Source organism: Epinephelus lanceolatus, chromosome 17 (genome assembly GCF_041903045.1).
Source record: "Epinephelus lanceolatus isolate andai-2023 chromosome 17, ASM4190304v1, whole genome shotgun sequence".
Lineage (NCBI taxonomy): Eukaryota > Metazoa > Chordata > Actinopteri > Perciformes > Serranidae > Epinephelus > Epinephelus lanceolatus.
This window is the reverse complement of record NC_135750.1, coordinates 35,854,611-35,878,959: the sequence shown is the minus strand read 5'-3', so window position 1 is coordinate 35,878,959 and position 24,349 is coordinate 35,854,611. Positions and strand designations below refer to the sequence as shown.

At 44.9% G+C, this 24,349-nt stretch overlaps 32 non-coding genes across 32 annotated transcripts; 9 read left to right on the top strand and 23 right to left on the bottom strand.

The window, feature by feature from the left end:
* Window positions 1-1,171: 1,171 nt before the first annotated feature.
* trnas-gcu (transfer RNA serine (anticodon GCU)) lies at window positions 1,172-1,253 on the bottom strand. The gene has a single exon. It is a non-coding gene; the product is annotated as a tRNA-Ser (tRNA).
* Window positions 1,254-1,695: 442 nt separating this feature from the next.
* trnas-gcu (transfer RNA serine (anticodon GCU)) lies at window positions 1,696-1,777 on the bottom strand. The gene has a single exon. It is a non-coding gene; the product is annotated as a tRNA-Ser (tRNA).
* A 1,401-nt stretch (window positions 1,778-3,178) lies between these two features.
* On the bottom strand, window positions 3,179-3,260 carry trnas-gcu (transfer RNA serine (anticodon GCU)). The gene has a single exon. It is a non-coding gene; the product is annotated as a tRNA-Ser (tRNA).
* A 106-nt stretch (window positions 3,261-3,366) lies between these two features.
* On the top strand, window positions 3,367-3,439 carry trnaa-agc (transfer RNA alanine (anticodon AGC)). Its single transcript has one exon. It is a non-coding gene; the product is annotated as a tRNA-Ala (tRNA).
* Window positions 3,440-3,703: 264 nt separating this feature from the next.
* Window positions 3,704-3,785, bottom strand: trnas-gcu (transfer RNA serine (anticodon GCU)). Its single transcript has one exon. It is a non-coding gene; the product is annotated as a tRNA-Ser (tRNA).
* A 106-nt stretch (window positions 3,786-3,891) lies between these two features.
* trnaa-agc (transfer RNA alanine (anticodon AGC)) lies at window positions 3,892-3,964 on the top strand. Its single transcript has one exon. It is a non-coding gene; the product is annotated as a tRNA-Ala (tRNA).
* Window positions 3,965-4,232: 268 nt separating this feature from the next.
* On the bottom strand, window positions 4,233-4,314 carry trnas-gcu (transfer RNA serine (anticodon GCU)). The gene has a single exon. It is a non-coding gene; the product is annotated as a tRNA-Ser (tRNA).
* Window positions 4,315-4,767: 453 nt separating this feature from the next.
* trnas-gcu (transfer RNA serine (anticodon GCU)) lies at window positions 4,768-4,849 on the bottom strand. Its single transcript has one exon. It is a non-coding gene; the product is annotated as a tRNA-Ser (tRNA).
* Window positions 4,850-6,245: 1,396 nt separating this feature from the next.
* trnas-gcu (transfer RNA serine (anticodon GCU)) lies at window positions 6,246-6,327 on the bottom strand. The gene has a single exon. It is a non-coding gene; the product is annotated as a tRNA-Ser (tRNA).
* Window positions 6,328-6,432: 105 nt separating this feature from the next.
* trnaa-agc (transfer RNA alanine (anticodon AGC)) lies at window positions 6,433-6,505 on the top strand. Its single transcript has one exon. It is a non-coding gene; the product is annotated as a tRNA-Ala (tRNA).
* Window positions 6,506-6,769: 264 nt separating this feature from the next.
* Window positions 6,770-6,851, bottom strand: trnas-gcu (transfer RNA serine (anticodon GCU)). The gene has a single exon. It is a non-coding gene; the product is annotated as a tRNA-Ser (tRNA).
* A 1,401-nt stretch (window positions 6,852-8,252) lies between these two features.
* Window positions 8,253-8,334, bottom strand: trnas-gcu (transfer RNA serine (anticodon GCU)). The gene has a single exon. It is a non-coding gene; the product is annotated as a tRNA-Ser (tRNA).
* Window positions 8,335-8,440: 106 nt separating this feature from the next.
* On the top strand, window positions 8,441-8,513 carry trnaa-agc (transfer RNA alanine (anticodon AGC)). The gene has a single exon. It is a non-coding gene; the product is annotated as a tRNA-Ala (tRNA).
* A 1,180-nt stretch (window positions 8,514-9,693) lies between these two features.
* On the bottom strand, window positions 9,694-9,775 carry trnas-gcu (transfer RNA serine (anticodon GCU)). The gene has a single exon. It is a non-coding gene; the product is annotated as a tRNA-Ser (tRNA).
* Window positions 9,776-10,217: 442 nt separating this feature from the next.
* Window positions 10,218-10,299, bottom strand: trnas-gcu (transfer RNA serine (anticodon GCU)). Its single transcript has one exon. It is a non-coding gene; the product is annotated as a tRNA-Ser (tRNA).
* A 453-nt stretch (window positions 10,300-10,752) lies between these two features.
* trnas-gcu (transfer RNA serine (anticodon GCU)) lies at window positions 10,753-10,834 on the bottom strand. The gene has a single exon. It is a non-coding gene; the product is annotated as a tRNA-Ser (tRNA).
* A 1,401-nt stretch (window positions 10,835-12,235) lies between these two features.
* trnas-gcu (transfer RNA serine (anticodon GCU)) lies at window positions 12,236-12,317 on the bottom strand. Its single transcript has one exon. It is a non-coding gene; the product is annotated as a tRNA-Ser (tRNA).
* Window positions 12,318-13,717: 1,400 nt separating this feature from the next.
* trnas-gcu (transfer RNA serine (anticodon GCU)) lies at window positions 13,718-13,799 on the bottom strand. Its single transcript has one exon. It is a non-coding gene; the product is annotated as a tRNA-Ser (tRNA).
* A 106-nt stretch (window positions 13,800-13,905) lies between these two features.
* Window positions 13,906-13,978, top strand: trnaa-agc (transfer RNA alanine (anticodon AGC)). The gene has a single exon. It is a non-coding gene; the product is annotated as a tRNA-Ala (tRNA).
* A 268-nt stretch (window positions 13,979-14,246) lies between these two features.
* Window positions 14,247-14,328, bottom strand: trnas-gcu (transfer RNA serine (anticodon GCU)). Its single transcript has one exon. It is a non-coding gene; the product is annotated as a tRNA-Ser (tRNA).
* Window positions 14,329-14,434: 106 nt separating this feature from the next.
* Window positions 14,435-14,507, top strand: trnaa-agc (transfer RNA alanine (anticodon AGC)). The gene has a single exon. It is a non-coding gene; the product is annotated as a tRNA-Ala (tRNA).
* Window positions 14,508-14,775: 268 nt separating this feature from the next.
* On the bottom strand, window positions 14,776-14,857 carry trnas-gcu (transfer RNA serine (anticodon GCU)). The gene has a single exon. It is a non-coding gene; the product is annotated as a tRNA-Ser (tRNA).
* Window positions 14,858-15,310: 453 nt separating this feature from the next.
* On the bottom strand, window positions 15,311-15,392 carry trnas-gcu (transfer RNA serine (anticodon GCU)). Its single transcript has one exon. It is a non-coding gene; the product is annotated as a tRNA-Ser (tRNA).
* Window positions 15,393-16,793: 1,401 nt separating this feature from the next.
* On the bottom strand, window positions 16,794-16,875 carry trnas-gcu (transfer RNA serine (anticodon GCU)). The gene has a single exon. It is a non-coding gene; the product is annotated as a tRNA-Ser (tRNA).
* Window positions 16,876-16,981: 106 nt separating this feature from the next.
* Window positions 16,982-17,054, top strand: trnaa-agc (transfer RNA alanine (anticodon AGC)). Its single transcript has one exon. It is a non-coding gene; the product is annotated as a tRNA-Ala (tRNA).
* Window positions 17,055-17,322: 268 nt separating this feature from the next.
* Window positions 17,323-17,404, bottom strand: trnas-gcu (transfer RNA serine (anticodon GCU)). The gene has a single exon. It is a non-coding gene; the product is annotated as a tRNA-Ser (tRNA).
* Window positions 17,405-19,012: 1,608 nt separating this feature from the next.
* On the bottom strand, window positions 19,013-19,094 carry trnas-gcu (transfer RNA serine (anticodon GCU)). Its single transcript has one exon. It is a non-coding gene; the product is annotated as a tRNA-Ser (tRNA).
* Window positions 19,095-19,200: 106 nt separating this feature from the next.
* Window positions 19,201-19,273, top strand: trnaa-agc (transfer RNA alanine (anticodon AGC)). Its single transcript has one exon. It is a non-coding gene; the product is annotated as a tRNA-Ala (tRNA).
* Window positions 19,274-19,541: 268 nt separating this feature from the next.
* On the bottom strand, window positions 19,542-19,623 carry trnas-gcu (transfer RNA serine (anticodon GCU)). The gene has a single exon. It is a non-coding gene; the product is annotated as a tRNA-Ser (tRNA).
* Window positions 19,624-20,070: 447 nt separating this feature from the next.
* On the bottom strand, window positions 20,071-20,152 carry trnas-gcu (transfer RNA serine (anticodon GCU)). The gene has a single exon. It is a non-coding gene; the product is annotated as a tRNA-Ser (tRNA).
* A 96-nt stretch (window positions 20,153-20,248) lies between these two features.
* trnaa-agc (transfer RNA alanine (anticodon AGC)) lies at window positions 20,249-20,321 on the top strand. The gene has a single exon. It is a non-coding gene; the product is annotated as a tRNA-Ala (tRNA).
* Window positions 20,322-20,589: 268 nt separating this feature from the next.
* Window positions 20,590-20,671, bottom strand: trnas-gcu (transfer RNA serine (anticodon GCU)). Its single transcript has one exon. It is a non-coding gene; the product is annotated as a tRNA-Ser (tRNA).
* Window positions 20,672-24,349: the final 3,678 nt, after the last annotated feature.

The following is a 24,349-nucleotide window of genomic DNA, read 5'->3' as shown; positions in this document are numbered from 1 at the left end:
CTTCCAGTTGAGGAGATAATGAGTGAAAGTAAGTGATATATAAAACACTGATTGGATGGAAAGAGTGACATACTGTCTAGCACCTCATATCACTGCCTGAAGTGAAACCTGTGGTTTGCAAGCTTAGTCACACTGCTCATTGCTTGAAAGGGTGTAACATGTATCCCTTTGAGAGGGCAAGTAGGTTCCCTGCAACATCTGCCTGTGACAAATCAGAGTGCATCTTGCAAGAATGGCCCTCTTTCCTAACCCATTGTCTTTGGTTTACTACGGAGACTCAAAAATTCTAACAAAAATTGCCTCCACCACATGGCAATACCCATGCCACTGAACAAGCGGCCCTCTGCACACATGGACACTTCTCTTCAAACTATCCATTGCAGGAGTGAATTCAGCCCTGTTTTTGGCTGGTCTAAGCTGCCCTGTGGTTGCTTTATCCTGGTGTCTGGCAGCTACTGGTATACTACAGTAAACTGGACTACGGATGGGATTGGAACCCATGCAGGCAGGGCACAATTGATTAGCAGTACATTGCCTTAAGCTGGGAAACTTCACCTGAGGTTCCTTGTGTTTTCCAGTAAAAGTCAGCTCCAGCTCACCTTCCAGAATCTTTACATTGGACCTGAAAGTCAGAAAAAGTGTGGCATCGAGATGAAGTGGAAGGGACGAGGAAGGTGGGGCTGTACTACTGTACTTTGTACAGGGCAGTAAGTTCAAATGGTGGAGCCCTTGCTTAGCATGTGAGAGGTACTTGGGTCGATGCCTTCAGTCTCCCGAGGAGTTTGGGTTGTACTGTGTTTGTAATTACTGGAAATAAATGACTGAAATAAAGAACACAGTGGGACTTCTTGCATCAGTTCAATGAAAAAAATGAAGCTATGTTTTGGTTTCTGGTAGGTTTAAGACCACACCGTAGCTATGATGACAGTTTTGATGCCTGCCACCTTAGGGGAGGATGGAGATGAGATGAAGAAACTCCCTGTGTTTCAGAGCTCTTGAAAGCACCAATCTGGTCACGCGACTTGCTTTTACACTTAAAGTGCATTCTTAACGTTAGTTGGCTTGCTTTGGACATGGTCTGGAGGATCTGAGCTTTTTGTTCCAAAGATAACGGAGAAGGTTATTTCGTTGACAGGTAATTTTTTAGGGCAGCTTAAAGGCAACTGAATGACGACGAGGGTGGGATTCGAACCCACGCATGCAGAGCACAATGGATTAGCAGTCCATCGCCTTAACCACTCGGCCACCTCGTCTCTGGTGACTCACTTTTCAGGTGACCACCGAGCCGGATACCATAAAGACGAACAAAGTTGACCCTAACTCAACTTTTTTTGCAATGCAATTCATCAGTTTTCAAAGGGGAATTAGCTCAAATGGTAGAGCGCTCGCTTAGCATGCGAGAGGTAGCGGGATCGATGCCCACATTCTCCACATGCTTTACTTCCAGTTGAGGAGATAACGAGTGAAAGTGATATATAAAACACTGATTGGATGGACAGAGTGATAATAAGTGATATATAAAACACTGACTGGATGGAAAGAGTGACATACTGTCAAGCACATTTCATCACTGCCTGAAGTGAAACCTGTGGCTTGCAAGCTTAGTCACACTGCTCTTTGCTTGAAAGGGTGTAACATGCATCCCTTTGAGAGGGCAAGGTAATTTTTTAGGGCAGTTTAAAGGTAACTGAATGACGACGAGGGTGGGATTCGAACCCACGGGTGCAGAGCACAATGGATTAGCAGTCCATCGCCTTAACCACTCGGCCACCTCGTCTCTGGTGACTCACTTTTCAGGTGACCACCGAGCCGGATACCATAAAGACGAACAAAGTTGACCCTAACTCAACTTTATTTTGCAATGCAATTCATTAGTTTTCAAAAGGGAATTAGCTCAAATGGTAGAGTGCTCGCTTAGCATGCGAGAGGTAGCGGGATCGATGCCCACATTCTCCACATGCTTTACTTCCAGTTGAGGAGATAACGAGTGAAAGTAAATGATATATAAAACACTGATTGGATGGACAGAGTGAAAATAAGTGATATATAAAACACTGATTGGATGGAAAGAGTGACATACTGTCTAGCACCTCATATCACTGCCTGAAGTGAAACCTGTGGTTTGCAAGCTTAGTCACACTGCTCATTGCTTGAAAGGGTGTAACATGTATCCCTTTGAGAGGGCAAGTAGGTTCCCTGCAACATCTGCCTGTGACAAATCAGAGTGCATCTTGCAAGAATGGCCCTCTTTCCTAACCCATTGTCTTTGGTTTACTACGGAGACTCAAAAATTCTAACAAAAATTGCCTCCACCACATGGCAATACCCATGCCACTGAACAAGCGGCCCTCTGCACGCATGGACACTTCTCTTCAGACTATCCATTGCAGGAGTGAATTCAGCCCTGTTTTTGGCTGGTCTAAGCTGCCCTGTGGTTGCTTTATCCTGGTGTCTGGCAGCTACTGGTATACTACAGTAAACTGGACTACGGATGGGATTGGAACCCATGCAGGCAGAGCACAATCGATTAGCAGTACATTGCCTTAAGCTGGGAAACTTCACCTGAGGTTCCTTGTGTTTTCCAGTAAAAGTCAGCTCCAGCTCACCTTCCAGAATCTTTACATTGGACCTGAAAGTCAGAAAAAGTGTGGCATCGAGATGAAGTGGAAGGGACGAGGAAGGTGGGGCTGTACTACTGTACTTTGTACAGGGCAGTAAGTTCAAATGGTGGAGCCCTTGCTTAGCATGTGAGAGGTACTTGGGTCGATGCCTTCAGTCTCCCGAGGAGTTTGGGTTGTACTGTGTTTGTAATTACTGGAAATAAATGACTGAAATAAAGAACACAGTGGGACTTCTTGCATCAGTTCAATGAAAAAAATGAAGCTATGTTTTGGTTTCTGGTAGGTTTAAGACCACACCGTAGCTATGATGACAGTTTTGATGCCTACCACCTTAGGGGAGGATGGAGATGAGATGAAGAAACTCCCTGTGTTTCAGAGCTCTTGAAAGCACCAATCTGGTCACGCGACTTGCTTTTACACTTAAAGTGCATTCTTAACGTTAGTTGGCTTGCTTTGGACATGGTCTGGAGGATCTGAGCTTTTTGTTCCAAAGATAACGGAGAAGGTTATTTCGTTGACAGGTAATTTTTTAGGGCAGCTTAAAGGCAACTGAATGACGACGAGGGTGGGATTCGAACCCACGCGTGCAGAGCACAATGGATTAGCAGTCCATCGCCTTAACCACTCGGCCACCTCGTCTCTGGTGACTCACTTTTCAGGTGACCACCGAGCCGGATACCATAAAGACGAACAAAGTTGACCCTAACTCAACTTTATTTTGCAATGCAATTCATCAGTTTTCAAAGGGGAATTAGCTCAAATGGTAGAGCGCTCGCTTAGCATGCGAGAGGTAGCGGGATCGATGCCCGCATTCTCCACATGCTTTACTTCCAGTTGAGGAGATAACGAGTGAAAGTGATATATAAAACACTGATTGGATGGACAGAGTGATAATAAGTGATATATAAAACACTGACTGGATGGAAAGAGTGACATACTGTCAAGCACATCTTATCACTGCCTGAAATGACACCTGTGGTTTGCAAGCTTAGTCACACTGCTCTTTGCTTGAAAGGGTGTAACATGTATCCCTTTGAGAGGGCAAGGTAATTTTTTAGGGCAGCTTAAAGGCAACTGAATGACGACGAGGGTGGGATTCGAACCCACGCGTGCAGAGCACAATGGATTAGCAGTCCATCGCCTTAACCACTCGGCCACCTCGTCTCTGGTGACTCACTTTTCAGGTGACCACCGAGCCGGATACCATAAAGACGAACAAAGTTGACCCTAACTCAACTTTTTTTTGCAATGCAATTCATCAGTTTTCAAAGGGGAATTAGCTCAAATGGTAGAGCGCTCGCTTAGCATGCGAGAGGTAGCGGGATCGATGCCCGCATTCTCCACATGCTTTACTTCCAGTTGAGGAGATAACGAGTGAAAGTAAGTGATATATAAAACACTGACTGGATGGACAGAGTGAAAATAAGTGATATATAAAACACTGACTGTATAGAAAGAGTGACATACTGTCAAGCACATCTCATCACTGCCTGAAGTGAAACCTGTGGCTTGCAAGCTTAGTCACACTGCTCTTTGCTTGAAAGGGTGTAACATGTATCCCTTTGAGAGGGCAAGGTAATTTTTTAGGGCAGCTTAAAGGCAACTGAATGACGACGAGGGTGGGATTCGAACCCACGCGTGCAGAGCACAATGGATTAGCAGTCCATCGCCTTAACCACTCGGCCACCTCGTCTCTGGTGACTCACTTTTCAGGTGACCACCGAGCCGGATACCATAAAGACGAACAAAGAACAAGGTTGATCCTAACTCAACTTTTTTTGCAATGCAATTCATCAGTTTGCAAAGGGGAATTAGCTCAAATGGTAGAGCGCTTGCTTAGCATGCGATAGGTAGCGGGATCGATGCCCGCATTCTCCACATGCTTTACTTCCAGTTGAGGAGATAACGAGTGAAAGTAAGTGATATATAAAACACTGATTGGATGGAAAGAGTGAAAGTAAGTGATATATAAAACACTGATTGGATGGAAAGAGTGACATACTGTCAAGCACATCTTATCACTGCCTGAAGTGACACCTGTGGTTTGCAAGCTTAGTCACACTGCTCTTTGCTTGAAAGGGTGTAACATGTATCCCTTTGAGAGGTCAAGGTAATTTTTTAGGGCAGCTTAAAGGCAACTGAATGACGATGAGGGTGGGATTCGAACCCACGCGTGCAAAGCACAATGGATTAGCAGTCCATCGCCTTAACCACTCGGCCACCTCGTCTCTGGTGACTCACTTTTCAGGTGACCACCGAGCCGGATACCATAAAGACGAACAAAGTTGACCCTAACTCAACTTTTTTTGCAATGCAATTCATCAGTTTCCAAAGTGGAATTAGCTCAAATGGTAGAGCGCTCGCTTAGCATGCGAGAGGTAGCGGGATCGATGCCCGCATTCTCCACATGCTTTACTTCCAGTTGAGGAGATAACGAGTGAAAGTGATATATAAAACACTGATTGGATGGACAGAGTGATAATAAGTGATATATAAAACACTGACTGGATGGAAAGAGTGACATACTGTCAAGCACATTTCATCACTGCCTGAAGTGAAACCTGTGGCTTGCAAGCTTAGTCACACTGCTTATTGCTTGAAAGGGTGTAACATGTATCCCTTTGAGAGGGCAAGTAGGTTCCCTGCAACATCTGCCTGTGACAAATCAGAGTGCATCTTGCAAGAATGGCCTTCTTTCCTAACCCATTGTCTTTGGTTTACTACGGAGACTCAAAAATTCTAACAAAAATTGCCTCCACCACATGGCAATACCCATGCCACTGAACAAGCGGCCCTCTGCACACATGGACACTTCTCTTCAAACTATCCATTGCAGGAGTGAATTCAGCCCTGTTTTTGGCTGGTCTAAGCTGCCCTGTGGTTGCTTTATCCTGGTGTCTGGCAGCTAGTGGTATACTACAGTAAACTGGACTACGGATGGGATTGGAACCCATGCAGGCAGAGCACAATCGATTAGCAGTACATTGCCTTAAGCTGGGAAACTTCACCTGAGGTTCCTTGTGTTTTCCAGTAAAAGTCAGCTCCAGCTCACCTTCCAGAATCTTTACATTGGACCTGAAAGTCAGAAAAAGTGTGGCATCGAGATGAAGTGGAAGGGACGAGGAAGGTGGGGCTGTACTACTGTACTTTGTACAGGGCAGTAAGTTCAAATGGTGGAGCCCTTGCTTAGCATGTGAGAGGTACTTGGGTCGATGCCTTCAGTCTCCCGAGGAGTTTGGGTTGTACTGTGTTTGTAATTACTGGAAATAAATGACTGAAATAAAGAACACAGTGGGACTTCTTGCATCAGTTCAATGAAAAAAATGAAGCTATGTTTTGGTTTCTGGTAGGTTTAAGACCACACCGTAGCTATGATGACAGTTTTGATGCCTACCACCTTAGGGGAGGATGGAGATGAGATGAAGAAACTCCCTGTGTTTCAGAGCTCTTGAAAGCACCAATCTGGTCACGCGACTTCCTTTTACACTTAAAGTGCATTCTTAACGTTAGTTGGCTTGCTTTGGACATGTTCTGGAGGATCTGAGCTTTTTGTTCCAAAGATAACGGAGAAGGTTATTTCGTTGACAGGTAATTTTTTAGGGCAGCTTAAAGGCAACTGAATGACGACGAGGGTGGGATTCGAACCCACGCGTGCAGAGCACAATGGATTAGCAGTCCATCGCCTTAACCACTCGGCCACCTCGTCTCTGGTGACTCACTTTTCAGGTGACCACCGAGCCGGATACCATAAAGACGAACAAAGTTGACCCTAACTCAACTTTTTTTGCAATGCAATTCATCAGTTTTCAAAGGGGAATTAGCTCAAATGGTAGAGCGCTCGCTTAGCATGCGAGAGGTAGCGGGATCGATGCCCGCATTCTCCACATGCTTTACTTCCAGTTGAGGAGATAACGAGTGAAAGTGATATATAAAACACTGATTGGATGGACAGAGTGATAATAAGTGATATATAAAACACTGACTGGATGGAAAGAGTGACATACTGTCAAGCACATTTCATCACTGCCTGAAGTGAAACCTGTGGCTTGCAAGCTTAGTCACACTGCTCTTTGCTTGAAAGGGTGTAACATGCATCCCTTTGAGAGGGCAAGGTAATTTTTTAGGGCAGTTTAAAGGCAACTGAATGACGACGAGGGTGGGATTCGAACCCACGCGTGCAGAGCACAATGGATTAGCAGTCCATCGCCTTAACCACTCGGCCACCTCGTCTCTGGTGACTCACTTTTCAGGTGACCACCGAGCCGGATACCATAAAGACGAACAAAGTTGACCCTAACTCAACTTTATTTTGCAATGCAATTCATTAGTTTTCAAAAGGGAATTAGCTCAAATGGTAGAGTGCTCGCTTAGCATGCGAGAGGTAGCGGGATCGATGCCCACATTCTCCACATGCTTTACTTCCAGTTGAGGAGATAACGAGTGAAAGTAAATGATATATAAAACACTGATTGGATGGACAGAGTGAAAATAAGTGATATATAAAACACTGATTGGATGGAAAGAGTGACATACTGTCTAGCACCTCATATCACTGCCTGAAGTGAAACCTGTGGTTTGCAAGCTTAGTCACACTGCTCATTGCTTGAAAGGGTGTAACATGTATCCCTTTGAGAGGGCAAGTAGGTTCCCTGCAACATCTGCCTGTGACAAATCAGAGTGCATCTTGCAAGAATGGCCCTCTTTCCTAACCCATTGTCTTTGGTTTACTACGGAGACTCAAAAATTCTAACAAAAATTGCCTCCACCACATGGCAATACCCATGCCACTGAACAAGCGGCCCTCTGCACGCATGGACACTTCTCTTCAGACTATCCATTGCAGGAGTGAATTCAGCCCTGTTTTTGGCTGGTCTAAGCTGCCCTGTGGTTGCTTTATCCTGGTGTCTGGCAGCTACTGGTATACTACAGTAAACTGGACTACGGATGGGATTGGAACCCATGCAGGCAGAGCACAATCGATTAGCAGTACATTGCCTTAAGCTGGGAAACTTCACCTGAGGTTCCTTGTGTTTTCCAGTAAAAGTCAGCTCCAGCTCACCTTCCAGAATCTTTACATTGGACCTGAAAGTCAGAAAAAGTGTGGCATCGAGATGAAGTGGAAGGGACGAGGAAGGTGGGGCTGTACTACTGTACTTTGTACAGGGCAGTAAGTTCAAATGGTGGAGCCCTTGCTTAGCATGTGAGAGGTACTTGGGTCGATGCCTTCAGTCTCCCGAGGAGTTTGGGTTGTACTGTGTTTGTAATTACTGGAAATAAATGACTGAAATAAAGAACACAGTGGGACTTCTTGCATCAGTTCAATGAAAAAAATGAAGCTATGTTTTGGTTTCTGGTAGGTTTAAGACCACACCGTAGCTATGATGACAGTTTTGATGCCTACCACCTTAGGGGAGGATGGAGATGAGATGAAGAAACTCCCTGTGTTTCAGAGCTCTTGAAAGCACCAATCTGGTCACGCGACTTGCTTTTACACTTAAAGTGCATTCTTAACGTTAGTTGGCTTGCTTTGGACATGGTCTGGAGGATCTGAGCTTTTTGTTCCAAAGATAACGGAGAAGGTTATTTCGTTGACAGGTAATTTTTTAGGGCAGCTTAAAGGCAACTGAATGACGACGAGGGTGGGATTCGAACCCACGCGTGCAGAGCACAATGGATTAGCAGTCCATCGCCTTAACCACTCGGCCACCTCGTCTCTGGTGACTCACTTTTCAGGTGACCACCGAGCCGGATACCATAAAGACGAACAAAGTTGACCCTAACTCAACTTTATTTTGCAATGCAATTCATCAGTTTTCAAAGGGGAATTAGCTCAAATGGTAGAGCGCTCGCTTAGCATGCGAGAGGTAGCGGGATCGATGCCCGCATTCTCCACATGCTTTACTTCCAGTTGAGGAGATAACGAGTGAAAGTAAGTGATATATAAAACACTGATTGGATGGAAAGAGTGACATACTGTCTAGCATCTCATATCACTGCCTGAAGTGAAACCTGTGGTTTGCAAGCTTAGTCACACTGCTCATTGCTTGAAAGGTTGTAACATGTATCCCTTTGAGAGGGCAAGTAGGTTCCCTGCAACATCTGCCTGTGACAAATCAGAGTGCATCTTGCAAGAATGGCCCTCTTTCCTAACCCATTGTCTTTGGTTTACTACGGAGACCCAAAAATTCTAACAAAAATTGCCTCCACCACATGGCAATACCCATGCCACTGAACAAGCGGCCCTCTGCACACAAGGACACTTCTCTTCAGACTATCCATTGCAGGAGTGAATTCAGCCCTGTTTTTGGCTGGTCTAAGCTGCCCTGTGGTTGCTTTACCCTTGTGTCTGGCAGCTTCTGGTATACTACAGTAAACTGGACTACGGATGGGATTGGAACCCATGCAGGCAGAGCACAATCGATTAGCAGTACATTGCCTTAAGCTGGGAAACTTCACCTGACGTTCCTTGTGTTTTCCAGTAAAAGTCAGCTCCAGCTCACCTTCCAGAATCTTTACATTGGACCTGAAAGTCAGAAAAAGTGTGGCATCGAGATGAAGTGGAAGGGACGAGGAAGGTGGGGCTGTACTATTGTACTTTGTACAGGGCAGTAAGTTCAAATGGTGGAGCCCTTGCTTAGCATGTGAGAGGTACTTGGGTCGATGCCTTCAGTCTCCCGAGGAGTTTGGGTTGTACTGTGTTTGTAATTACTGGAAATAAATGACTGAAATAAAGAACACAGTGGGACTTCTTGCATCAGTTCAATGAAAAAAATGAAGCTATGTTTTGGTTTCTGGTAGGTTTAAGACCACACCGTAGCTATGATGACAGTTTTGATGCCTACCACCTTAGGGGAGGATGGAGATGAGATGAAGAAACTCCCTGTGTTTCAGAGCTCTTGAAAGCACCAATCTGGTCACGCGACTTGCTTTTACACTTAAAGTGCATTCTTAACGTTAGTTGGCTTGCTTTGGACATGGTCTGGAGGATCTGAGCTTTTTGTTCCAAAGATAACGGAGAAGGTTATTTCGTTGACAGGTAATTTTTTAGGGCAGCTTAAAGGCAACTGAATGACGACGAGGGTGGGATTCGAACCCACGCGTGCAGAGCACAATGGATTAGCAGTCCATCGCCTTAACCACTCGGCCACCTCGTCTCTGGTGACTCACTTTTCAGGTGACCACCGAGCCGGATACCATAAAGACGAACAAAGTTGACCCTAACTCAACTTTTTTTGCAATGCAATTCATCAGTTTTCAAAGGGGAATTAGCTCAAATGGTAGAGCGCTCGCTTAGCATGCGAGAGGTAGCGGGATCGATGCCCACATTCTCCACATGCTTTACTTCCAGTTGAGGAGATAACGAGTGAAAGTGATATATAAAACACTGATTGGATGGACAGAGTGATAATAAGTGATATATAAAACACTGACTGGATGGAAAGAGTGACATACTGTCAAGCACATCTCATCACTGCCTGAAGTGAAACCTGTGGCTTGCAAGCTTAGTCACACTGCTCTTTGCTTGAAAGGGTGTAACATGCATCCCTTTGAGAGGGCAAGGTAATTTTTTAGGGCAGTTTAAAGGTAACTGAATGACGACGAGGGTGGGATTCGAACCCACGCGTGCAGAGCACAATGGATTAGCAGTCCATCGCCTTAACCACTCGGCCACCTCGTCTCTGGTGACTCACTTTTCAGGTGACCACCGAGCCGGATACCATAAAGACGAACAAAGAACAAGGTTGATCCTAACTCAAGTTTTTTTGCAATGCAATTCATCAGTTTGCAAAGGGGAATTAGCTCAAATGGTAGAGCGCTTGCTTAGCATGCGAGAGGTAGCGGGATCGATGCCCGCATTCTCCACATGCTTTACTTCCAGTTGAGGAGATAACGAGTGAAAGTAAGTGATATATAAAACACTGATTGGATGGAAAGAGTGAAAGTAAGTGATATATAAAACACTGATTGGATGGAAAGAGTGACATACTGTCAAGCACATCTTATCACTGCCTGAAGTGACACCTGTGGTTTGCAAGCTTAGTCACACTGCTCTTTGCTTGAAAGGGTGTAACATGTATCCCTTTGAGAGGTCAAGGTAATTTTTTAGGGCAGCTTAAAGGCAACTGAATGACGATGAGGGTGGGATTCGAACCCACGCGTGCAAAGCACAATGGATTAGCAGTCCATCGCCTTAACCACTCGGCCACCTCGTCTCTGGTGACTCACTTTTCAGGTGACCACCGAGCCGGATACCATAAAGACGAACAAAGTTGACCCTAACTCAACTTTATTTTGCAATGAAATTCATCAGTTTTCAAAGGGGAATTAGCTCAAATGGTAGAGTGCTCGCTTAGCATGCGAGAGGTAGCGGGATCGATGCCCACATTCTCCACATGCTTTACTTCCAGTTGAGGAGATAACGAGTGAAAGTAAATGATATATAAAACACTGATTGGATGGACAGAGTGAAAATAAGTGATATATAAAACACTGATTGGATGGAAAGAGTGACATACTGTCTAGCACCTCATATCACTGCCTGAAGTGAAACCTGTGGTTTGCAAGCTTAGTCACACTGCTTATTGCTTGAAAGGGTGTAACATGTATCCCTTTGAGAGGGCAAGTAGGTTCCCTGCAACATCTGCCTGTGACAAATCAGAGTGCATCTTGCAAGAATGGCCCTCTTTCCTAACCCATTGTCTTTGGTTTACTACGGAGACTCAAAAATTCTAACAAAAATTGCCTCCACCACATGGCAATACCCATGCCACTGAACAAGCGGCCCTCTGCACACATGGACACTTCTCTTCAAACTATCCATTGCAGGAGTGAATTCAGCCCTGTTTTTGGCTGGTCTAAGCTGCCCTGTGGTTGCTTTATCCTGGTGTCTGGCAGCTAGTGGTATACTACAGTAAACTGGACTACGGATGGGATTGGAACCCATGCAGGCAGAGCACAATCGATTAGCAGTACATTGCCTTAAGCTGGGAAACTTCACCTGAGGTTCCTTGTGTTTTCCAGTAAAAGTCAGCTCCAGCTCACCTTCCAGAATCTTTACATTGGACCTGAAAGTCAGAAAAAGTGTGGCATCGAGATGAAGTGGAAGGGACGAGGAAGGTGGGGCTGTACTACTGTACTTTGTACAGGGCAGTAAGTTCAAATGGTGGAGCCCTTGCTTAGCATGTGAGAGGTACTTGGGTCGATGCCTTCAGTCTCCCGAGGAGTTTGGGTTGTACTGTGTTTGTAATTACTGGAAATAAATGACTGAAATAAAGAACACAGTGGGACTTCTTGCATCAGTTCAATGAAAAAAATGAAGCTATGTTTTGGTTTCTGGTAGGTTTAAGACCACACCGTAGCTATGATGACAGTTTTGATGCCTACCACCTTAGGGGAGGATGGAGATGAGATGAAGAAACTCCCTGTGTTTCAGAGCTCTTGAAAGCACCAATCTGGTCACGCGACTTCCTTTTACACTTAAAGTGCATTCTTAACGTTAGTTGGCTTGCTTTGGACATGTTCTGGAGGATCTGAGCTTTTTGTTCCAAAGATAACGGAGAAGGTTATTTCGTTGACAGGTAATTTTTTAGGGCAGCTTAAAGGCAACTGAATGACGACGAGGGTGGGATTCGAACCCACGCGTGCAGAGCACAATGGATTAGCAGTCCATCGCCTTAACCACTCGGCCACCTCGTCTCTGGTGACTCACTTTTCAGGTGACCACCGAGCCGGATACCATAAAGACGAACAAAGTTGACCCTAACTCAACTTTTTTTGCAATGCAATTCATCAGTTTTCAAAGGGGAATTAGCTCAAATGGTAGAGCGCTCGCTTAGCATGCGAGAGGTAGCGGGATCGATGCCCACATTCTCCACATGCTTTACTTCCAGTTGAGGAGATAACGAGTGAAAGTAAATGATATATAAAACACTGATTGGATGGACAGAGTGAAAATAAGTGATATATAAAACACTGATTGGATGGAAAGAGTGACATACTGTCTAGCACCTCATATCACTGCCTGAAGTGAAACCTGTGGTTTGCAAGCTTAGTCACACTGCTCATTGCTTGAAAGGGTGTAACATGTATCCCTTTGAGAGGGCAAGTAGGTTCCCTGCAACATCTGCCTGTGACAAATCAGAGTGCATCTTGCAAGAATGGCCCTCTTTCCTAACCCATTGTCTTTGGTTTACTACGGAGACTCAAAAATTCTAACAAAAATTGCCTCCACCACATGGCAATACCCATGCCACTGAACAAGCGGCCCTCTGCACGCATGGACACTTCTCTTCAGACTATCCATTGCAGGAGTGAATTCAGCCCTGTTTTTGGCTGGTCTAAGCTGCCCTGTGGTTGCTTTATCCTGGTGTCTGGCAGCTACTGGTATACTACAGTAAACTGGACTACGGATGGGATTGGAACCCATGCAGGCAGAGCACAATCGATTAGCAGTACATTGCCTTAAGCTGGGAAACTTCACCTGAGGTTCCTTGTGTTTTCCAGTAAAAGTCAGCTCCAGCTCACCTTCCAGAATCTTTACATTGGACCTGAAAGTCAGAAAAAGTGTGGCATCGAGATGAAGTGGAAGGGACGAGGAAGGTGGGGCTGTACTACTGTACTTTGTACAGGGCAGTAAGTTCAAATGGTGGAGCCCTTGCTTAGCATGTGAGAGGTACTTGGGTCGATGCCTTCAGTCTCCCAAGGAGTTTGGGTTGTACTGTGTTTGTAATTACTGGAAATAAATGACTGAAATAAAGAACACAGTGGGACTTCTTGCATCAGTTCAATGAAAAAAATGAAGCTATGTTTTGGTTTCTGGTAGGTTTAAGACCACACCGTAGCTATGATGACAGTTTTGATGCCTACCACCTTAGGGGAGGATGGAGATGAGATGAAGAAACTCCCTGTGTTTCAGAGCTCTTGAAAGCACCAATCTGGTCACGCGACTTGCTTTTACACTTAAAGTGCATTCTTAACGTTAGTTGGCTTGCTTTGGACATGGTCTGGAGGATCTGAGCTTTGTGTTCCAAAGATAACGGAGAAGGTTATTTCGTTGACAGGTAATTTTTTAGGGCAGCTTAAAGGCAACTGAATGACGACGAGGGTGTGATTCGAACCCACGCGTGCAGAGCACAATGGATTAGCAGTCCATCGCCTTAACCACTCGGCCACCTCGTCTCTGGTGACTCACTTTTCAGGTGACCACCGAGCCGGATATCATAAAGACGAACAAAGTTGACCCTAACTCAATTTTATTTTGCAATGCAATTCATCAGTTTTCAAAGGGGAATTAGCTCAAATGGTAGAGCGCTCGCTTAGCATGCGAGAGGTAGCGGGATCGATGCCCGCATTCTCCACATGCTTTACTTCCAGTTGAGGAGATAACGAGTGAAAGTAAGTGATATATAAAACACTGATTGGATGGACAGAGTGAAAGTAAGTGATATATAAAACACTGATTGGATGGAAAGAGTGACATACTGTCAAGCACATCTTATCACTGCCTGAAATGACACCTGTGGTTTGCAAGCTTAGTCACACTGCTCTTTGCTTGAAAGGGTGTAACATGTATCCCTTTGAGAGGGCAAGGTAATTTTTTAGGGCAGCTTAAAGGCAACTGAATGACGACGAGGGTGGGATTCGAACCCACGCGTGCAGAGCACAATGGATTAGCAGTCCATCGCCTTAACCACTCGGCCACCTCGTCTCTGGTGACTCACTTTTCAGGTGACCACCGAGCCGGATACCATAAAGACGAACAAAGTTGACCCTAACTCAACTTTTTTTTGCAATGCAATTCATCAGTTTTCAAAGGGGAATTAGCTCAAATGGTAGAGCGCTCGCTTAGCATGCGAGAGGTAGCGGGATCGATGCCCGCATTCTCCACATGCTTTACTTCCAGTTGAGGAGATAACGAGTGAAAGTAAGTGATATATAAAACACTGATTGGATGAACAGAGTGAAAATAAGTGATATATAAAACACTGACTGGATGGAAAGAGTGACATACTGTCAAGCACATCTCATCACTGCCTGAAGTGAAACCTGTGGCTTGCAAGCTTAGTCACACTGCTCTTTGCTTGAAAGGGTGTAACATGCATCCCTTTGAGAGGGCAAGGTAATTTTTTAGGGCAGCTTAAAGGCAACTGAATGACGACGAGGGTGGGATTCGAACCCACGCGTGCAGAGCACAATGGATTAGCAGTCCATCGCCTTAACCACTCGGCCACCTCGTCTCTGGTGACTCACTTTTCAGGTGACCACCGAGCCGGATACCATAAAGACGAACAAAGAACAAAGTTGATCCTAACTCAACTTTTTTTGCAATGCAATTCATCAGTTTGCAAAGGGGAATTAGCTCAAATGGTAGAGCGCTTGCTTAGCATGCGAGAGGTAGCGGGATCGATGCCCGCATTCTCCACATGCTTTACTTCCAGTTGAGGAGATAACGAGTGAAAGTAAGTGATATATAAAACACTGATTGGATGGAAAGAGTGAAAGTAAGTGATATATAAAACACTGATTGGATGGAAAGAGTGACATACTGTCAAGCACATCTTATCACTGCCTGAAGTGACACCTGTGGTTTGCAAGCTTAGTCACACTGCTCTTTGCTTGAAAGGGTGTAACATGTATCCCTTTGAGAGGTCAAGGTAATTTTTTAGGGCAGCTTAAAGGCAACTGAATGACGATGAGGGTGGGATTCGAACCCACGCGTGCAAAGCACAATGGATTAGCAGTCCATCGCCTTAACCACTCGGCCACCTCGTCTCTGGTGACTCACTTTTCAGGTGACCACCGAGCCGGATACCATAAAGACGAACAAAGTTGACCCTAACTCAACTTTATTTTGCAATAACATTCATCAGTTTTCAAAAGGGAATTAGCTCAAATGGTAGAGCACTCGCTTAGCATGCGAGAGGTAGCGGGATCGATGCCCACATTCTCCACATGCTTTACTTCCAGTTGAGGAGATAACGAGTGAAAGTAAATGATATATAAAACACTGATTGGATGGACAGAGTGAAAATAAGTGATATATAAAACACTGATTGGATGGAAAGAGTGACATACTGTCTAGCACCTCATATCACTGCCTGAAGTGAAACCTGTGGTTTGCAAGCTTAGTCACACTGCTCATTGCTTGAAAGGGTGTAACATGTATCCCTTTGAGAGGGCAAGTAGGTTCCCTGCAACATCTGCCTGTGACAAATCAGAGTGCATCTTGCAAGAATGGCCCTCTTTCCTAACCCATTGTCTTTGGTTTACTACGGAGACTCAAAAATTCTAACAAAAATTGCCTCCACCACATGGCAATACCCATGCCACTGAACAAGCGGCCCTCTGCACGCATGGACACTTCTCTTCAGACTATCCATTGCAGGAGTGAATTCAGCCCTGTTTTTGGCTGGTCTAAGCTGCCCTGTGGTTGCTTTATCCTGGTGTCTGGCAGCTACTGGTATACTACAGTAAACTGGACTACGGATGGGATTGGAACCCATGCAGGCAGAGCACAATCGATTAGCAGTACATTGCCTTAAGCTGGGAAACTTCACCTGAGGTTCCTTGTGTTTTCCAGTAAAAGTCAGCTCCAGCTCACCTTCCAGAATCTTTACATTGGACCTGAAAGTCAGAAAAAGTGTGGCATCGAGATGAAGTGGAAGGGACGAGGAAGGTGGGGCTGTACTACTGTACTTTGTACAGGGCAGTAAGTTCAAATGGTGGAGCCCTTGCTTAGCATGTGAGAGGTACTTGGGTCGATGCCTTCAGTCTCCCGAGGAGTTTGGGTTGTACTGTGTTTGTAATTACTGGAAATAAATGACTGAAATAAAGAACACAGTGGGACTTCTTGCATCAGTTCAATGAAAAAAATGAAGCTATGTTTTGGTTTCTGGTAGGTTTAAGACCACACCGTAGCTATGATGACAGTTTTGATGCCTACCACCTTAGGGGAGGATGGAGATGAGATGAAGAAACTCCCTGTGTTTCAGAGCTCTTGAAAGCACCAATCTGGTCACGCGACTTGCTTTTACACTTAAAGTGCATTCTTAACGTTAGTTGGCTTGCTTTGGACATGGTCTGGAGGATCTGAGCTTTTTGTTCCAAAGATAACGGAGAAGGTTATTTCGTTGACAGGTAATTTTTTAGGGCAGCTTAAAGGCAACTGAATGACGACGAGGGTGGGATTCGAACCCACGCGTGCAGAGCACAATGGATTAGCAGTCCATCGCCTTAACCACTCGGCCACCTCGTCTCTGGTGACTCACTTTTCAGGTGACCACCGAGCCGGATACCATAAAGACGAACAAAGTTGAACCTAACTCAACTTTTTTTTGCAATGCAATTCATCAGTTTTCAAAGGGGAATTAGCTCAAATGGTAGAGCGTTCGCTTAGCATGCGAGAGGTAGCGGGATCGATGCCCGCATTCTCCACATGCTTTACTTCCAGTTGAGGAGATAACGAGTGAAAGTAAGTGATATATAAAACACTGATTGGATGAACAGAGTGAAAATAAGTGATATATAAAACACTGACTGGATGGAAAGAGTGACATACTGTCAAGCACATCTTATCACTGCCTGAAGTGACACCTGTGGTTTGCAAGCTTAGTCACACTGCTCTTTGCTTGAAAGGGTGTAACATGCATCCCTTTGAGAGGGCAAGGTAATTTTTTAGGGCAGCTTAAAGGCAACTGAATGACGACGAGGGTGGGATTCGAACCCACGCGTGCAGAGCACAATGGATTAGCAGTCCATCGCCTTAACCACTCGGCCACCTCGTCTCTGGTGACTCACTTTTCAGGTGACCACCGAGCCGGATACCATAAAGACGAACAAAGTTGACCCTAACTCAACTTTATTTTGCAATGAAATTCATCAGTTTTCAAAGGGGAATTAGCTCAAATGGTAGAGCGCTTGCTTAGCATGCGAGAGGTAGCGGGATCGATGCCCGCATTCTCCACATGCTTTACTTCCAGTTGAGGAGATAATGAGTGAAAGTAAGTGATATATAAAACACTGATTGGACAAAGTTGACCCTAACAAAGTTGACCCTAACTCAACTTTATTTTGCAATGCAATTCATCAGTTTTCAAAGGGGAATTAGCTCAAATGGTAGAACGCTCGCTTAGCATGCGAGAGGTAGCGGGATCGATGCCCGCATTCTCCACATGCTTTACTTCCAGTTGAGGAGATAATGAGTGAAAGTAAGTGATATATAAAACACTGATTGGATGGACAGAGTGAAAGTAAGTGATATATAAAACACTGATTGGATGGAAAGAGTGACATACTGTCTAGCACCTCATATCACTGCCTGAAGTGAAACATGTGGTTTGCAAGCTTAGTCACACTGCTCATTGCTTGAAAGGGTGTAACATGTATCCCATTGAGAGGGCAAGTAGGTTCCCTGCAACATCTGCCTGTGACAAATCAGAGTGCATCTTGCAAGAATGGCCCTCTTTCCTAACCCATTGTCTTTGGTTTACTACGGAGACCCAAAAATTCTAACAAAAATTGCCTCCACCACATGGCAATACCCATGCCACTGAACAAGCGGCCCTCTGCACGCAAGGACACTTCTCTTCAGACTATCCATTGCAGGAGTGAATTCAGCCCTGTTTTTGGCTGGTCTAAGCTGCCCTGTGGTTGCTTTACCCTGGTGTCTGGCAGCTACTGGTATACTACAGTAAACTGGACTACGGATGGGATTGGAACCCATGCAGGCAGAGCACAATCGATTAGCAGTACATTGCCTTAAGCTGGGAAACTTCACCTGAGGTTCCTTGTGTTTTCCAGTAAAAGTCAGATCCAGCTCACCTTCCAGAATCTTTACATTGGACCTGAAAGTCAGAAAAAGTGTGGCATCGAGATGAAGTGGAAGGGACGAGGAAGGTGGGGCTGTACTATTGTACTTTGTACAGGGCAGTAAGTTCAAATGGTGGAGCCCTTGCTTAGCATGTGAGAGGTACTTGGGTCGATGCCTTCAGTCTCCCGAGGAGTTTGGGTTGTACTGTGTTTGTAATTACTGGAAATAAATGACTGAAATAAAGAACACAGTGGGACTTCTTGCATCAGTTCAATGAAAAAAATGAAGCTATGTTTTGGTTTCTGGTAGGTTTAAGAGCACACCGTAGCAATGATGACAGTTTTGATGCCTACCACCTTAGGGGAGGATGGAGATGAGATGAAGAAACTCCCTGTGTTTCAGAGCTCTTGAAAGCACCAATCTGGTCACGCGACTTGCTTTTACACTTAAAGTGCATTCTTAACGTTAGTTGGCTTGCTTTGGACATGGTCTGGAGGATCTGAGCTTTTTGTTCCAAAGATAACGGAGAAGGTTATTTCGTTGACAGGTAATTTTTTAGGGCAGCTTAAAGGCAACTGAATTACGACGAGAGTGGGATTCGAACCCACGCCTGCAGAACACAATGGATTAGCAGTCCATCGCCTTAACCACTCGGCCACCTCGTCTCTGGTGACTCACTTTTCAGGTGACCACCGAGCCGGATACCATAAAGACGAACAAAGTTGACCCTAACTCAACTGTTGTTTGTAATGCAATTCATCAGTTTTCAAAGGGGAATTAGCTCAAATGGTAGAGCGCTCGCTTAGCATGCGAGAGGAAGCGGGATCGATGCCCGCATTCTCCACATGCTTTACTTCCAGTTGAGGAGATAACGAGTGAAAGTAAGTGATATATAAAACACTGATTGGATGGACAGAGTTAAAATAAGTGATCTATAAAACACTGACTGGATGGAAAGAGTGACATACTGTCAAGCACATCTCATCACTGCCTGTAGTGAAACCTTTGGCTTGCAAGCTTAGTCACACTGCTCTTTGCTTGAAAGGGTGTAACATACATCCCTTTGAGAGGGCAAGGTAATTTTTTAGGGCAGCTTAAAGGCAACTGAATGACGACGAGGGTGGGATTCGAACCCACGCGTGCAGAGCACAATGGATTAGCAGTCCATCGCCTTAACCACTCGGCCACCTCGTCTCTGGTGACTCACTTTTCAGGTGACCACCGAGCCGGATACCATAAAGACGAACAAAGTTGACCCTAACTCAACTTTATTTTGCAATGAAATTCATCAGTTTTCAAAGGGGAATTAGCTCAAATGGTAGAGCGCTCGCTTAGCATGCGAGAGGTAGCGGGATCGATGCCTGCATTCTCCACATGCTTTACTTCCAGTTGAGGAGATAACGAGTGAAAGTAAATGATATATAAAACACTGACTGGATGGACAGAGTGAAAGTAAGTGATATATAAAACACTGATTGGATGGAAAGAGTGACATACTGTCAAGCACATCTTATCACTGCCTGAAATGACACCTGTGGTTTGCAAGCTTAGTCACACTGCTCTTTGCTTGAAAGGGTGTAACATGTATCCCTTTGAGAGGTCAAGGTAATTTTTTAGGGCAGCTTAAAGGCAACTGAATGACGACGAGGGTGGGATTCGAACCCACGCGTGCAGAGCACGATGGATTAGCAGTCCATCGCCTTAACCACTCGGCCACCTCGCCACCTTTTCAGGTGACCACCGAGCTGGATACCATAAAGACGAACAAAGTTGACCCTAACTCAACTTTTTTTTGCAACGCAATTCATCAGTTTTCAAAGGGGAATTAGCTCAAATGGTAGAGCGCTCGCTTAGCATGCGAGAGGTAGCGGGATCGATGCCCGCATTCTCCACATGCTTTACTTCCAGTTGAGGAGATAACAAGTGAAACTAAGTGATATATAAAACACTGACTGGATGGACAGAGTGAAAGTAAGTGATATATAAAACACTGATTGGATGGAAAGAGTGACATACTGTCAAGCACATCTTATCACTGCCTGAAGTGACACCTGTGGTTTGCAAGCATAGTCACACTGCTCTTTGCTTGAAAGGGTGTAACATGTATCCCTTTGAGAGGGCAAGGTAATTTTTTAGGGCAGCTTAAAGGCAACTGAATGACGACGAGGGTGGGATTCGAACCCACGCGTGCAGAGCACAATGGATTAGCAGTCCATCGCCTTAACCACTCGGCCACCTCGTCTCTGGTGACTCACTTTTCAGGTGACCACCGAGCCAGATACCATAAAGACGAACAAAGTTGACCCTAACTCAACTTTTTTTTGCAATGCAATTCATCAGTTTTCAAAGGGGAATTAGCTCAAATGGTAGAGCGCTCGCTTAGCATGCGAGAGGTAGCGGGATCGATGCTCGCATTCTCCACATGCTTTACTTCCAGTTGAGGAGATAACGAGTGAAAGTAAGTGATATATAAAACATTGATTGGATGGAAAGAGTGACATACTGGCTACGGTTACATGATGGCTTCTCATTCGGAATGAAATAAATCTGAATGAAATCATTCGGAATTAAAGTCTTTCCAGGTAGTTTACATGGAAAATATTCATTCCGAATGAGGGTTTTGTAGTGTAAAAGTCAAAACCCTCATCAGATATTAGACCATATAAGTTGGATGAGATACAAATAGCTATATAACTATGTTAGTGTGTAGTCGTTTGCAAAAAAAACTAATCCTGCATTCATGTGTAATATGCAATATAACAGTGTGAACTCTTAGTGACATCTCAGCTGTGAACTCTTATTGACACACATAACCTATCACGCGCTGTGAAATGATATAATGCATTAACCTACACTCACATGATGTTGTGAACTTATAGTGACACTCATACAAGTTACCACGTGCTGTGTGAAGAAGATAGCACACTCACTTGATTGTACTGCTTAATGCACTTAGGAGTTTATATAAAGGTCACACATACATTCAAATGATTGTGTCACGAAGATCTGTAGCATGTGAGTCACCAGGGATCACATGTTTTTCTAAAAATAAGAGCACGAGGGACTATAGCATGTGAGTCCCCACAGATCACATGGGTTTTTAAAAAATAGAGTGAGGGCGGCCCCAGAAATACTGGTGGCAGATTCCAGCTTGAGCAGGAATAAAGGCAAAAGTCTGCTACCAGTAAAAATGGGTCGAAATGGGAAGGGCTACAGAAATGGGTGGAGATCTCCTCGACCTCCACCAGCATATAAGCCAGAGCGCTGAGAGCAGTTTTTCAGTCGTCCTCCGGAGGCTGACTCGTGAGTTTGTCTGTGTTGTTGCCTGTGAACACAATAAACTCGATTGCACCAGATTCTGCCTATCTCCAGTGTTTTTCTAAGTACCTGCCAGCCGAACCTAAGATACTGAATTGACAACAAAAGACATTTTAGAGGAAACAAGGAGGACGGGGTCGGGAGCCGTCAGGCCCAATACCAGGCACCGATTTCAGTCACCTCAAGTGGCGCAGCCAGCCAGGAGGCAAGGAAGGTCGAAGCCAGAGATCGGGAGCACTGGGCTGTATGTCAGACACACAGGTGGCGCCACCAAATAAGGTAAGCAGAGCCTTTTTCTGGTTAAAACCGGGTGTGTCTGGGGTGCAGTGCTGGGAGCCGCCCAGGTCAAAGGTATTTGACAAATTCCTCTCCTAAAGAACCTAGTTATATAATGTACTGATTAAAGAGATATCACGAAAAAAGCAACTAACATCACTGGAGACGGATAACTCTGCTGCAATAAGGTGTGATCGTGGAGCGGAAAGAGTGAATGTGTGTGTTGGATGAATAATAACTAATGAGGTACAGGCAATAAGGTGGTAAGAGTATTTAAAGTATTTAAAGAGACAAAAGTGCACAATAAGAGAAGAAAAGAGTCAGAGATACTCAAAAGCATATACGTGGTTACCACTGCCGAAACTTGCCAACACTCCCTTTAGCCTGTAGGGGCGGGGGTGTTGAAGCCAGCCGGCAGGTTTGCGTGGGCGGAATGCTAAAGCAAATCCGCGGATACCGCTGTTGGCTTGCCTAGCACACCTTTAAGCCTATAAAAGGAGGGTGTGTCTAGGGGAGACATCAGGACTGCATGGGCGGTTTGCTATAAAGAATAAGTGAATAAAGGCCTAAAAAGCTTCTGTGGATACCGCTGTTTTGAGGAAAGTGACCTCCCAGCCAAGAAGGAGGGGAGGTCACCGTAGACAAAACGGGACTGAACGAGCAGAAAGCTAAAAAAGTGAAGTTAAAAAAGCTCCTGTGGATACCGCTGTTTAGGGGAGACCTCTTAGCCAAGAGGGCAGGGGAACTACCTCAGAAAACAGGTCTGAACGGGCAGGTAGCTAAGGAAAAGGAAAAAGAAATAGAAAAAATTAACTGATCGATCTAAGTGTAAAAACTGTAAATATATCTAAAAGTAATCTGTAAAATAGTATAAACATAATCCTTGACGTCGTTGTGCATGTCATTTACATAGTGTTGTAAATATAGTAAGCTATAGAAGAAATTGTAAAATTGTGGATGTAGAAAAGTGTTGGCAACAGAGATCTAATTAAGTTGTCGAATAAACCAACTAAACAGGCTGCACGGTTGCAATATTGTGTTAAAGGGAAATTAATAGGGCAAACACATAGAGTTACTACTAATAGTCAAAAGGTGAGGGCAAACATAATTCACAGCTGCACCTAAAATAGATGGAAGAAGGGGAAATCATTGAGGACGAAATTTGGGGAGAAGAACACTGTCTAACAGAGGGCCCTGCAGAATATAGCGGGGTGCGCACACACTTTTGGTTAGAACGAAGCTACATAGATAGTGAAGGGGCTGAGCATTGGCAAGACGAACAAGAAATCCAACAAAAACTCTGGCAAATCACTAAATTTGTTAATTTAAAGAGAGTAAAGGAAGAGTATCCAGGGGCCCCGTGGGAAGCGATTTTGCGAAGGCTGTGGGTTCCTTATTCACTAAATCCGCTACTACAGAGTCTGTGTGACAATTATCAGAACACACCAGTAGCCACACTTCCTCTGCATCAAATACGCATACAAAGCCCAGCAGGAGGGGAAATGTACAACCCGCGGCTGCAAATTGTCATTGTGCCCAGAAAAGTTGAGTGGGAAACAGGTAAATTTGGGTGTCTAAGTAAACGGAAACCCCAAGAAGACGGGTCCTGTGACTTAGAGTACAACCCTTATAGAGAAAAGAAATACAAAACTGCCATAACAGTAGGGAAGATAGTGGTGTTAATACGCACAACAGAAACAGACGAACAGCCAGAAATCCCAAGAGCTAGTGCAGTAAAACAAGGCTTCATGGGAGCCAACCAGGGAAAAATGAAAGAAAGGGTTCTGACCCCGATAGAAATGGTAATAAAACAACACCCAAGTCGAGCCAAGCGCATTCAGCGCTGTGTGGCCAAATGGCACAAAAGAACCTCCGGGAAGAATTGCTGGCCTATGGATGGTACCTTCAATTTGGCATGCTGTGATGAAGTAGAGTCAGAATTAAGACATATTGAAGCTCGAGACACCAAGGCAAGCTACAAACTAAAAAACAAGAGAGCCAAAGAAAGAGAAGTGCTAGGATGGTTCAGACAAACTGGAACAAGAATAATGGTTCAGCTGGAGGAAAGAGACAAAGAACACCAGATACAGGAAGAAGTAACGCCCACAGCACCACCCCCACCTATACCGCCACCACCCCCATACCCACAGGAGCAAACACAGCCAGCAATGGGACAGTACGCACTAAGAGGCTCCAAAGTTACGGAAATGGAGGGCCAATTAGAAGGGAGATTCACAGTGACCCTGACAAAAAATGATGACAAGAAACCCAATAGGAGAGGACTACAGGGGCCAAGGAAAAAGTTAAGACTGGAAACAGAACCGTC